The following is a 10204-nucleotide window of genomic DNA, read 5'->3' on the forward strand; positions in this document are numbered from 1 at the left end:
TTCACAGACAATGCGGTAGTGTATAAGGGAGTAGCGACGCGAGAAGAGAGTATCAATTTGCTGAAGGACCTGCAGAGGACTAATGAATGGTGCAGGCTCTTGCCAGTTGTCCCTGATCATAAGTAAATACAACATACTGCGAATACATAGGAAAAGAAATCGACTACTGTACAACTACACTATTGATGACATATTGCTGGAAACAGTCTGTACCATAAAATATCTAGGACTAACTATCCAGAGCGACCTTATGTGGAACTACCATATAATCCAATCAGTAGGAAAACTGGACACGAGACAGATTAATAGGGAGAATGTTAAGGACATGTAACTCACCCACGCAAGACGTGGCTTACAAGGCGCTTGTGTGACCGATTCTTGAGTATTGTTCATCAGTCTGGGGCACATACCAGGTAGGACTGACGGAAGAGACAGAGAAGATTCTACAGAGAGGGGGTTCGTTTATTCCGCGCGAGGGCGTCACACAGACGCTCAACAAACTCCAATGGCAGCCGCTGCAAGAGAGGCGTACTGCATCACAGTGAGGTTTCCTATTGGATTTTAGATTTCCATAAGAATCTGGCGACATGTTACTTCCTCCATCTCATATCTCGCGAAGTGACCACGATGAGAACATTCGAGTTATTAGAGCCAGTAAAGACGCTTCGCCATTCGCGACAGGAGCGATGAAGGGGGGATCAGTCAGTGGTACAGTAGCTACCGTTACGTGGATTGCGGAGTGTGATGTTACTCCGTCCGAACAGGCATTGGAAGGCCCAACGGTACCGACCGGCCGTCGTGTCGTCGTCAACCCACAGGCGTCACTGGATGCGGATATGGAGGGGCATGTGGCCAGTCATCGGACTGGGAATGTCTGAGCAGTACACTAAACCACCTTCTTGTTCAAAAAATTTAGAAAATTGCTGCTCTCTCTTTCTATACATGTATACGCTGGTTCAAACTGGCAATAAGTTCTTTTCTTTTAATCTAGAGTCAAGCAATTCAGCTTTCCCGACTGTATGTCAGTTTACAAGACCCGAGCCGCTACTTCTCAATCGAGTAGCTCCTCAGTTTGCCTCACAGGTGCTGGGTGCACCCCGCTTGCCAACAGCGCTCGGCAGACCGGATGGTCACCCATCCAAACGCTAGCCCAGCCCGACAGCGCTTAACTTTGGTGATCTGACGGAAACCAGTGATACCACTGCAGCAAGGCCGTTGGCAGAGTATGACGTAGATGCTGATTAATTTTATGTGGTCGTTCCAGTTCGTATCGCTCTGTAAGCATACTCCGAGATATTTTACGGAAGTAACTGCCTCCAGTGATTGTTCTTTAACTTTGCAATCATACACTAAAGGTTTTCGCTGTGTCTGTATTCGCAATACGTCACATTTGTTTGTATTCAGGGTTAACTGCCACTTACTGCACCAAACGTCGATCCTTTGTTGGCCTTTCAGCATTTCGCTACAATTTTGTAGCGTTTTGACGTCTCTGTCTATATCATCACCTGCAAAAAGCCTCATTGAACTTCCGACTTAATATACTAGGGCACGTATACGTGTATTGTGAAAAGTGACGGTCCTGTAACATTTCCCTGGGTAACACCCGAAGTTTCTTTTATGTGTGAAGACCTCTCTCCGTTCAAACTGATACGTTGTGTTCTTTTTGGTAACAACTCTTCAGTCCAGTCACACAGCTGGACTGATATTCCGTGCTCTCGTTATTTTATTGATTAGGCGGCCATACGAAACTGTATCGAATGATTTTCGGAAGTCAAGGAAAATTTTTGAGTTAAAAGCAGATGCTTTTCTCCCATATTGGGTAATGATTTTGAAAGAAGAAGTAGATATACGAATCGCACCTGTATGCCTTAATTTACTGCAAAATTGACATATGCATTTTGATTTGTATTTTTTTTTTACACAATCCTGCTCTTATTTTATAATTTGTATTTTTTATCATGGTAATACTAGATCTATTTTATTATTTGAATTGTAACTATGCATGTTTATGTGCACAAATATCGATTATTCTGGCAATATTTGACTGGCGCCGACAAGCACACACAATTTTGATGTCTTCAAATGGTGACAGGCAAGCTTGAGCGTCTTTCAATATTTTTGTATTTTACATTTTTAATATGAGAAGTTACATTTATAATCAGGATGTATGGACTTAGGATCACTTCTTAACAAACATAATATGTATCCTTATCTTCTGCACTCACTTATTTATTTATTTATTGTATGATGGAAACAAATATGTGTATACAACATCTGTAAACAAATGAGCACAGTCACTGTCTAGCACAATCTTACATCTCCAGGTCTAGTTATCTTATCCATTAGATTGCTTCATGTGATGCATGGTGAACGTCGATTATGGTTCCTTTGTTGGCTCGAAGACAATGGTCAGGAGCAATGCGGTGGATGGACTGTATGAAGCTACCACAGTCGTAATGTGCACAACTAGCTCATGCCCAATTGTCAGTTAGATAATAGAGGAGAAGTGTTCTTTTAAAGGCAATTCAAGGTTCACTTCTAATTACGCCAGTTACAGTAGTCTCAATACTGTCATACCAACAACAAGGTCACACGTTGCAACACCCCTTGAGGTGGCTGTGTCCCCCCCCCCCCAACTGCTGTAGTGTCACACAATAACACAACTCTGCTATGTGGTGAGACCTATGGATCCTCAGATGTTTTGGTTCGATTACCTGCATTTTTAATTATCATATTATGTTGTTACCCTCCTACTATGCACGGATCCTGAAATATATGTCAGCATTTCATCAGGTAATTATGTAAGATACTACGCAGACCAACGAAAAACCTTTTTTAAAAAAACTTTTTTACTTTGATAGCTGATCTTTATAGATTTTTAAGAATTGAATCCAAATCTAGCCTTAGTTTTTTCGAGCAATATGCTTTTTACTATATAGTATAAAAATCCTATGTTATATGGTGAACAGAGAAAGTAGTGAAATGCTTTGTTACAACATAAGCATGGTTTGGATTTACAGTTAGCTACATAAAACAATGTTATGAGCTAATAGAGGTTTCACTTGTCAGCTGGTATTGGTTTGCATTTTCTTTCTCTTTTTCCTTTGAAGCTTCTTGTGTAGCTTTTTCTACGATGAGTGGTTTGCTGAACTTCTCAGTAAAGTGACCAACAGTAGTCCCCCATCATGTTGGTGTTCCAGCGGCCTCAGTAGCATTCTTCCATCATTTTAAGGTCCTGGTGAAAACCAAACTCATTCATCAGACTGGGAATGTCTGAGCAGTACACTAAATCACCTTCTTGTTGAAAAAATTTGGAAAATTGCTGCCCTCTCTTTTTATACATGTATATGCTGGTTCCAACTGCCAATAACATCTTTTCTTTTAATCTAGAGCCAAGGAATTCAGCTTTTTCTTTCGTTATGCCCAGACCCCTAACCAAATCGTTAAGCTGGGTATGAGTAAATAATTTGGGCTGTAGACTTTCTATATTACAATGGAATTCATCATCGTCTAGTTCATCTAAATCAGATATTACATTAGAAAATATTTCTCTTGGAACAGAGATTAAATCACCTGGTGGTTCAGGAACTGGCACACATACACCATGCCCTACGGAAGGTTAATTTAGCTTATTACCATCATTGTTTCGAATTATGACCTGTAATATCAACAGTGCTAAAGGAGCAATCATTGGAATGATATCTTGGCTCCCTCCATATCATAGGAACAGCAAATCTAAAGGCTTTCGTTTTTCCTTTTTGGACCATTTTCACAGATCTTCAACACACACATAACGTACCTTATGTAGCGCCCAAGATTTTATTTGATCACTAAGTTTAGACCCAAAGTATGATAGGCAAACCTTTTTCACTGAGTCTGTAATGTTTCTTTGGTGTTTTTTAATCACAAATTCACCACAAATATAACAAAAACGGTCAGCAGAGTTTTTACAACCACGATTAGACATTGTACTTAGCACATGTACAGGAAAGGGGAAAGTGAGGTTAGGTTGACAGTAAACAAAACACCATCTGTTAACAAAAGGTAGAATCAGCTTTTTTTGCCAGCAAATGTTTTTCAGCAGTGCTACCAACGTCATCTATATTCATTACACCTCCTTTTTAAATTATTTTAACTATATAAAAGCTGTTAAATTCGGTAAAAATCGCTGTGAAACGTGAAGAAATGGTGGGTAATACAGTAAGTATCATATTTGGATTTCCCTCCTTAAAAGCATAAGAATGAGGTATTTTCAGCGAAAGAGTTATTCCGTCGTTGGCCTGTGAATTATCAGACAATTATGTTGCTCCTTGGGTCCTGGGATTTCGTCCTGAGATGTATGTCATAAGTTTGTCAGATAACTATGCTGTCCATAATGTGATATTTCCCGTTATAGTCTTTGAAAATCAAATGCACTTTTCAGGTTCTTGGTTATAACATTAACCGAATCATCAGGCAAACGTAATTCACTCACTGAACAGTGAGGAAATGAACATGTTATCTGCTCAAATTGTATGTGCCAGGGAAGTTTATAACTCAAATTACACGAGTTGTGTGCTGCACCACACAATTTAATAATTAAATAACAGTGATTCCTAACAACTTTTTCAGTTGTTTTATCTTACAATTGACTGCAAACGCATTCTCATATAATGAATGACTTTCAGGTGTTCTGAGTATATGAACAGAGGTGTTATAAAGATCATCAGTCTCACTGCAAGTTCTTCCACCTCAGAGAGCAACCATCTTGCAGGACCTGTACCAATGTACAATTCGATATGGTGAAGAGATGGATCGTATGAACATATGGCTTTCTATGCTACTGCAAAGAGTACATGTTGTTCTGTGATAGCGGTTTGTGAAATATTGGGAGCTTCTTCAGATTGCACTACAGATGTGAGTACAAATTCCAAGTCTGAGTAGACAGTGAATGGTAATCCCTGTCTGAGAAGAATATTTTTAAATTCTGTGTATTTATCATCACCTGTCCATACAATGGAGAGCTTTTGTAGAACTGTTGTGCTGCTGCTCAGAAATATTTTCGCTCTTGTCAAATGTACTGAAATATTTACTGTAGATGTACTGTATACCATGACATTTATTCAGCTGTGATGAAATAAGATATGACAACTGGTTTTCTATGAAACAGTAATGCTGCTTTGTATTGTTTTCATCAGAAATGATCGGCAAATCTGTATGTTTTTCACGCTGCCTGGCAAATTCTGAAACATGCAGGGAGCCAACAACTTTATGAGCAATCTTACCATCATTATCCTTGCAAGCATCCAAGGTGTATACATGAATAGAGATATGCATATTCTACTTTTCAAATCTACAATGTCTTGAATTTTCACATGATAACCAATGCTTTCATGTTTATAATGGCTGGGAACATCTTACATGCCATATTTACCAGGACACTCCATATGGTCTCCAAATTATTCTCACAGCCCACACTACGCAAAACAGAATTCGTGTTTATATATTACTTTAATAGCCATATGTTTTGACACAGTATCTCCTGGAAGTTTTATGTACGAAGAACTCTCATTACATTGATAATGGATGTATGCTAAAACGTCCAAAAACAGCATGTTACTTTATACATTCCAGAGCCTCTTTCTTCGAATTCTGATAACCTTGTTCGTAAGCGGTCATAGACATACTTCTCTTACCATTCAGTGAGCGAGGTGCTTTGTAATACTACGTTTATTCTGCTCTACAAATGTATGATTGCCATCTTGGTCACATTGTGACGTTTAGGAATTGCAAACTCATAGCATAGCATAGCATTGCTCAAACTTAATTGAAGAATACTGAGAGTTCTTTAAATTTAAGACACCCTTGGCCTCCAAACAGGTTTACATGCACCAGAAATATAAGGGGGAGGGCGGGGTTCCAGATATCCAACAGCACTCTTAATACGAGCTTGCGCAATTCTGTTTCTAATAGAATACGAAATCACTGAATAATTTAGGTTTGCGGTCTGGCTGATTGCAAGCAACTGGTCTTTATTACTGGAACTGCTGCTGGTACTTCTGTACTCACCACTGATGGAACTCTACTGCCGTCGCATCGTTTGCACCGATTGTGCACCTCCAGCATGGGTGAGAGGTGGGTGTGTTTCCCAGAGTGAACATCCATGTTGAGGTGATGTCACGCTGCTTCTGCCACTGCTATGTGACGTAGGTGTTGGAGTGAGAATAGCAGCGGATTTCCCACTGACATCATGCTGCTGTATTCACCATGGCCGCCTCCTTGCCTATGTAGATGTAACGAGTTTACAAACAGAAGTGTTGCTCTGCAATGTGCATGTACCACATTTATAGCATATCCCCATCACCTTTTTTCAAATGTAGTTATAAGATTATTTCTTCTCCACAGAAGTTGCAGGTTGACTCTATTGGTCACCAACATTCACCTCAAGCATATGCAATGTTTGAACAGTTACAGGGAGTTACATTAGATGGAGTCTCTAACATTTTGTATCCAGCACAAACGGCAGGAAAAAAAATAAAAACAGAAATTGTATGTAGCAGCTTATCCTTTAAATACATATCTCGTGCGACATTGCATGAAACATGAATTTTCAGGAATGTATTTACAGGCAGGTCAGATTTGTAAACCTTTTCAGCATCCAAAGCAAGATGTTCTCCTCTCAAAAGCCTAAAAGTAGTATTACTGAACCTTCATTAGCAAAGTCAATACCCTCTTTAGTTGCTCATATCTCTGCTTTAAGTGTCTTGGTACCTGCAAGTAACTTGAACCCTTTTCATGCTGTTTTAAATGTGTGTTTATATTGTCGAAACTTGTTTACTCTCTGGAATACTCTAACTATACACTCAGTGTGAATATATTTATGTATGTATGTTTGAGTTTTTGCAGAACAGTATGACCTGTTTACCATATCTGCAAGTATCTTGCATAATATTTGTTTCCCAATACTTTTGTTGCAATAAAAAACAACTATATATTGTAAATAATTATGTTTATTAACGTTTCTACATACAGGAAATAAAAAATATGTTTTTGACACATTTCTTATTATTCGTTCTGCCTTACATCTCTACAGTATTATTGAAATAGCATTTTTATACCCTATAAATGCTGCTTGCATTGTGTTCAAACCAACAGAATGAAGGATATATTTCGGTTCTCCATCTGTAAACCAAATTTTTACAGATTTAATATTTATAGAAGTTATGGTAGGAGACTTTGGTACTGCAAGCATACATATACTTATGCATTGGTCTAAATGATTTTGTAGGGTAAATTTCATGTACATAACTTATAACATCGTTAAATAACGCTTTCACATACCATTGCCACCGACTTTGCTGTTGCAATCGATACTGCATTTTATTGCCAATACAATTTCATAACACTTCAAAGTTTTAAATAAATACATTGTGATGATGATGAGAACTTCAATACGGGATTATCATACAGGTTGATGATGGTTGCCTTATTTCAACAGATGTTCATGTCAGGAGGAATTTGAGATGGAACATAGTCTGTTGTCATCGACTTCTCAATGTGCTTCATCGGTTATATTGTTCTCCCTACTTCAACTCTGTAAGTTATGTTCTAGCATTATGATGAACATTCTCAGTTTCTACTATAATTTCACATTCACAAAGATATGCTAATCTTACATTTGCATGTTTGGAACAATATGCTGTTAACATACATATCCTGATGATTAAGCATGGAGATAATAGAATCTTTTTGAGGATGAAGGGATCTCTGGATTAGCACAATTGGATCATCATGTGATGTCATGACAGGGGGCAGGGCATGCACCCGCCTCAGAGGGTGTTGTAACATGTGACCTTTTTGTTGTTATGATAATATTGAGGCTAAGGCAAATGGAATATTTATAAAATGACATTGAATTGTCTGTAAAAGAACAGGACTCCCTACTTTTTTAGATAAACATCAGCCTTGTCCAGTGCTAATCCATCTAATGATCCTCTACTGACATCTTGGAAGATCGAATCCGTCTATCTGCATGAAAGGGTCCTTGACTAGGTGTTTGTTGACTACTGATGATTGCTCTTACTGAATTTTCCATGAATGATTGACAATGAAAGAAGACACAACAAAGTTTTTTTGCTGTGCACCATGAGATTTTCCTAGATTTCAAGCGTTGGTACTCTGCTTGTGCAATATCTCGATGAATGGGTAGCTGAGCATTTCTGTGAATGTTCTTCTAGACCTTTAGGAGAGCTGATTTTCTTACAGCTGGAGGTGGGGTGATGCTGAGAACCGGAAGTCTTAAAGTGTTTGTACTATGAATACATCTCGTAATGCCAGATTGAGTTGCACATCTATCGTCTTAGTGTGAGCACTATTGATCCTGGTCGAACAATAATCTTCGGTAACAGAGCACCTATATATAATAAGGTTAAAGCTGTGGATCTTAAAACACGAGCATCAGCTCACCATAAGGTACCACCAAATTTTTGAAGACTTGCTTCTCGTTTTGTCTTTAGCTGCTACAACTGAAAGATGCTACTTTTAAATTAATAGTTCTGCCTAGAGCTATTGGCCTCTGAATCTGACGCCTGGTATGTAATCTGACTGTCTTGTGCATAGATTTAATGCAGATATAACTGTTTTCTGTGGATTTAGGTGGAGCCACCATTTCCTGAGGTATACGTCAAAGACTTCCAAATCAGTGGATAAAAAGGTTTCATCATCAGAAACGTTGTGGCTCTGCGCAGCCAAGCTAGTGTCATCAGCACAAATCAATATTCTTGAAGACGTTCTGTTAAGCTATGAGTGTACAGACCAGAAAGGTGTGACCCCAGCACAGGCACTTGAAGTAAACAATAATTCAGTTTAAGTACCATGCATCTGTCTTTGTCAGTGTAAATATGAAATTGTGCTTAACATGTTATAAAGTAAGTTCTTAAATTCACGACATAAGATAGCAATAGTGAATTAAAAAAGATGTCCTTCTCAAGAAGCAGTGTCGTAAGCAACTGATAGGCCCGAAAAGGCAGCTACACTTCCTAATTTCTGCTTATACCCATTTTTTATATAAGTAACAAGAGAGAGTCTCTCTTCATTAAATTAATTTCGGTTTTCAAGCTGGTCTACTGTGTTTATTTTTAACGAAAGAGTGTGTCTTGATTGTCCCTATACGTTCAGACAAGATATGCTATTAGGTGGTATCGGTCAAGCCTACGGAATTCTAATGTAGTTATATCAGTTATATCACATATTACAGAAAGGGAAGTGGACATAAATGTAGATGAAATAGGAGATGTAATACTGCGAGTAGAATTTTTACAGTGGTCTGAAACAACAAAGTCCGAACAAGGCCCTGGGAAGAACCAATATTCTGTCAGAACTATGGATAGCCTTGGGAGAGCCAGGCACAACAAAACTCTTCCATGTGTATATTAGACGTATGAGAAAGGCTCAATGCCCTTAGTCTTTAACGAGAATGCAATAATATCAATTCCAAATAAGGCAGTTGCTGACAGGTGTGAAAATTAATGAACTGTAAGTGTAATAAGTCATGGTTGCAAGGGACTAACAGAAATTCTTTCCAGAAGAATGAGAAAACTGGTAGAGGCCGACGTCAGGAAAGTTCAATTTGGATTCCAGAGAAATGTGGGAACACGCGAGGGAGTACTAACCATACAATTTATCTTAGAAGATGGGTTAAAACTTACATTTATAGCATTTGTAGATTTAGATAAAGTTTTCCACAATGATGAATGTAAAGCCCTTTGTGAAATTCTGACGGCAGTAGGGATAAAATAAAGGCAACCAAAGGCGATTTACAACTTGTACAGAAACCAGGGGGCAGTTATAAGTGTCGAGGCGCATGAAAGTAGTAGTTAAATTTCAGGAAGAAGAAATGAAAGCTTTGAAGTTTTCTGATGAATTGTAATTCTGTGAGATACAGTAAAGGTCTTGGAAGAACAGTTGAACGGAATGGACAGTGTCTTTAAAGGAGGATATAAGATGAAAATCAACAAAAGCAAAACGAGGATGATGGAATGTAATCGAAGTAAATCAGATGATGTTAAGGGAATTAGATTAGGCAATGGAACACTGAAAGTAGTAGATGAGTTTTGCTGTTTGGGCAGCGAAATAGCTGGTTGTGGCCAAAGTAGAGAGGATATAAAAAGTACACTGGCAACAGCAAGAAAAGTATTTCTGAGAAAGAAAAAATTGTTAACTACAA

At 38.4% G+C, this 10204-nt stretch overlaps 1 pseudogene; it reads right to left on the minus strand.

Annotated features, from left to right (window-relative positions):
* Nucleotides 1-1102: 1102 nt before the first annotated feature.
* On the minus strand, nt 1103-1220 carry LOC126159817 (5S ribosomal RNA; annotated as a pseudogene).
* Nucleotides 1221-10204: the final 8984 nt, after the last annotated feature.

The sequence above is a fragment of the Schistocerca cancellata genome, unplaced genomic scaffold, assembly GCF_023864275.1.
Source record: "Schistocerca cancellata isolate TAMUIC-IGC-003103 unplaced genomic scaffold, iqSchCanc2.1 HiC_scaffold_1147, whole genome shotgun sequence".
Classification (NCBI taxonomy): Eukaryota; Metazoa; Arthropoda; class Insecta; order Orthoptera; family Acrididae; genus Schistocerca; species Schistocerca cancellata.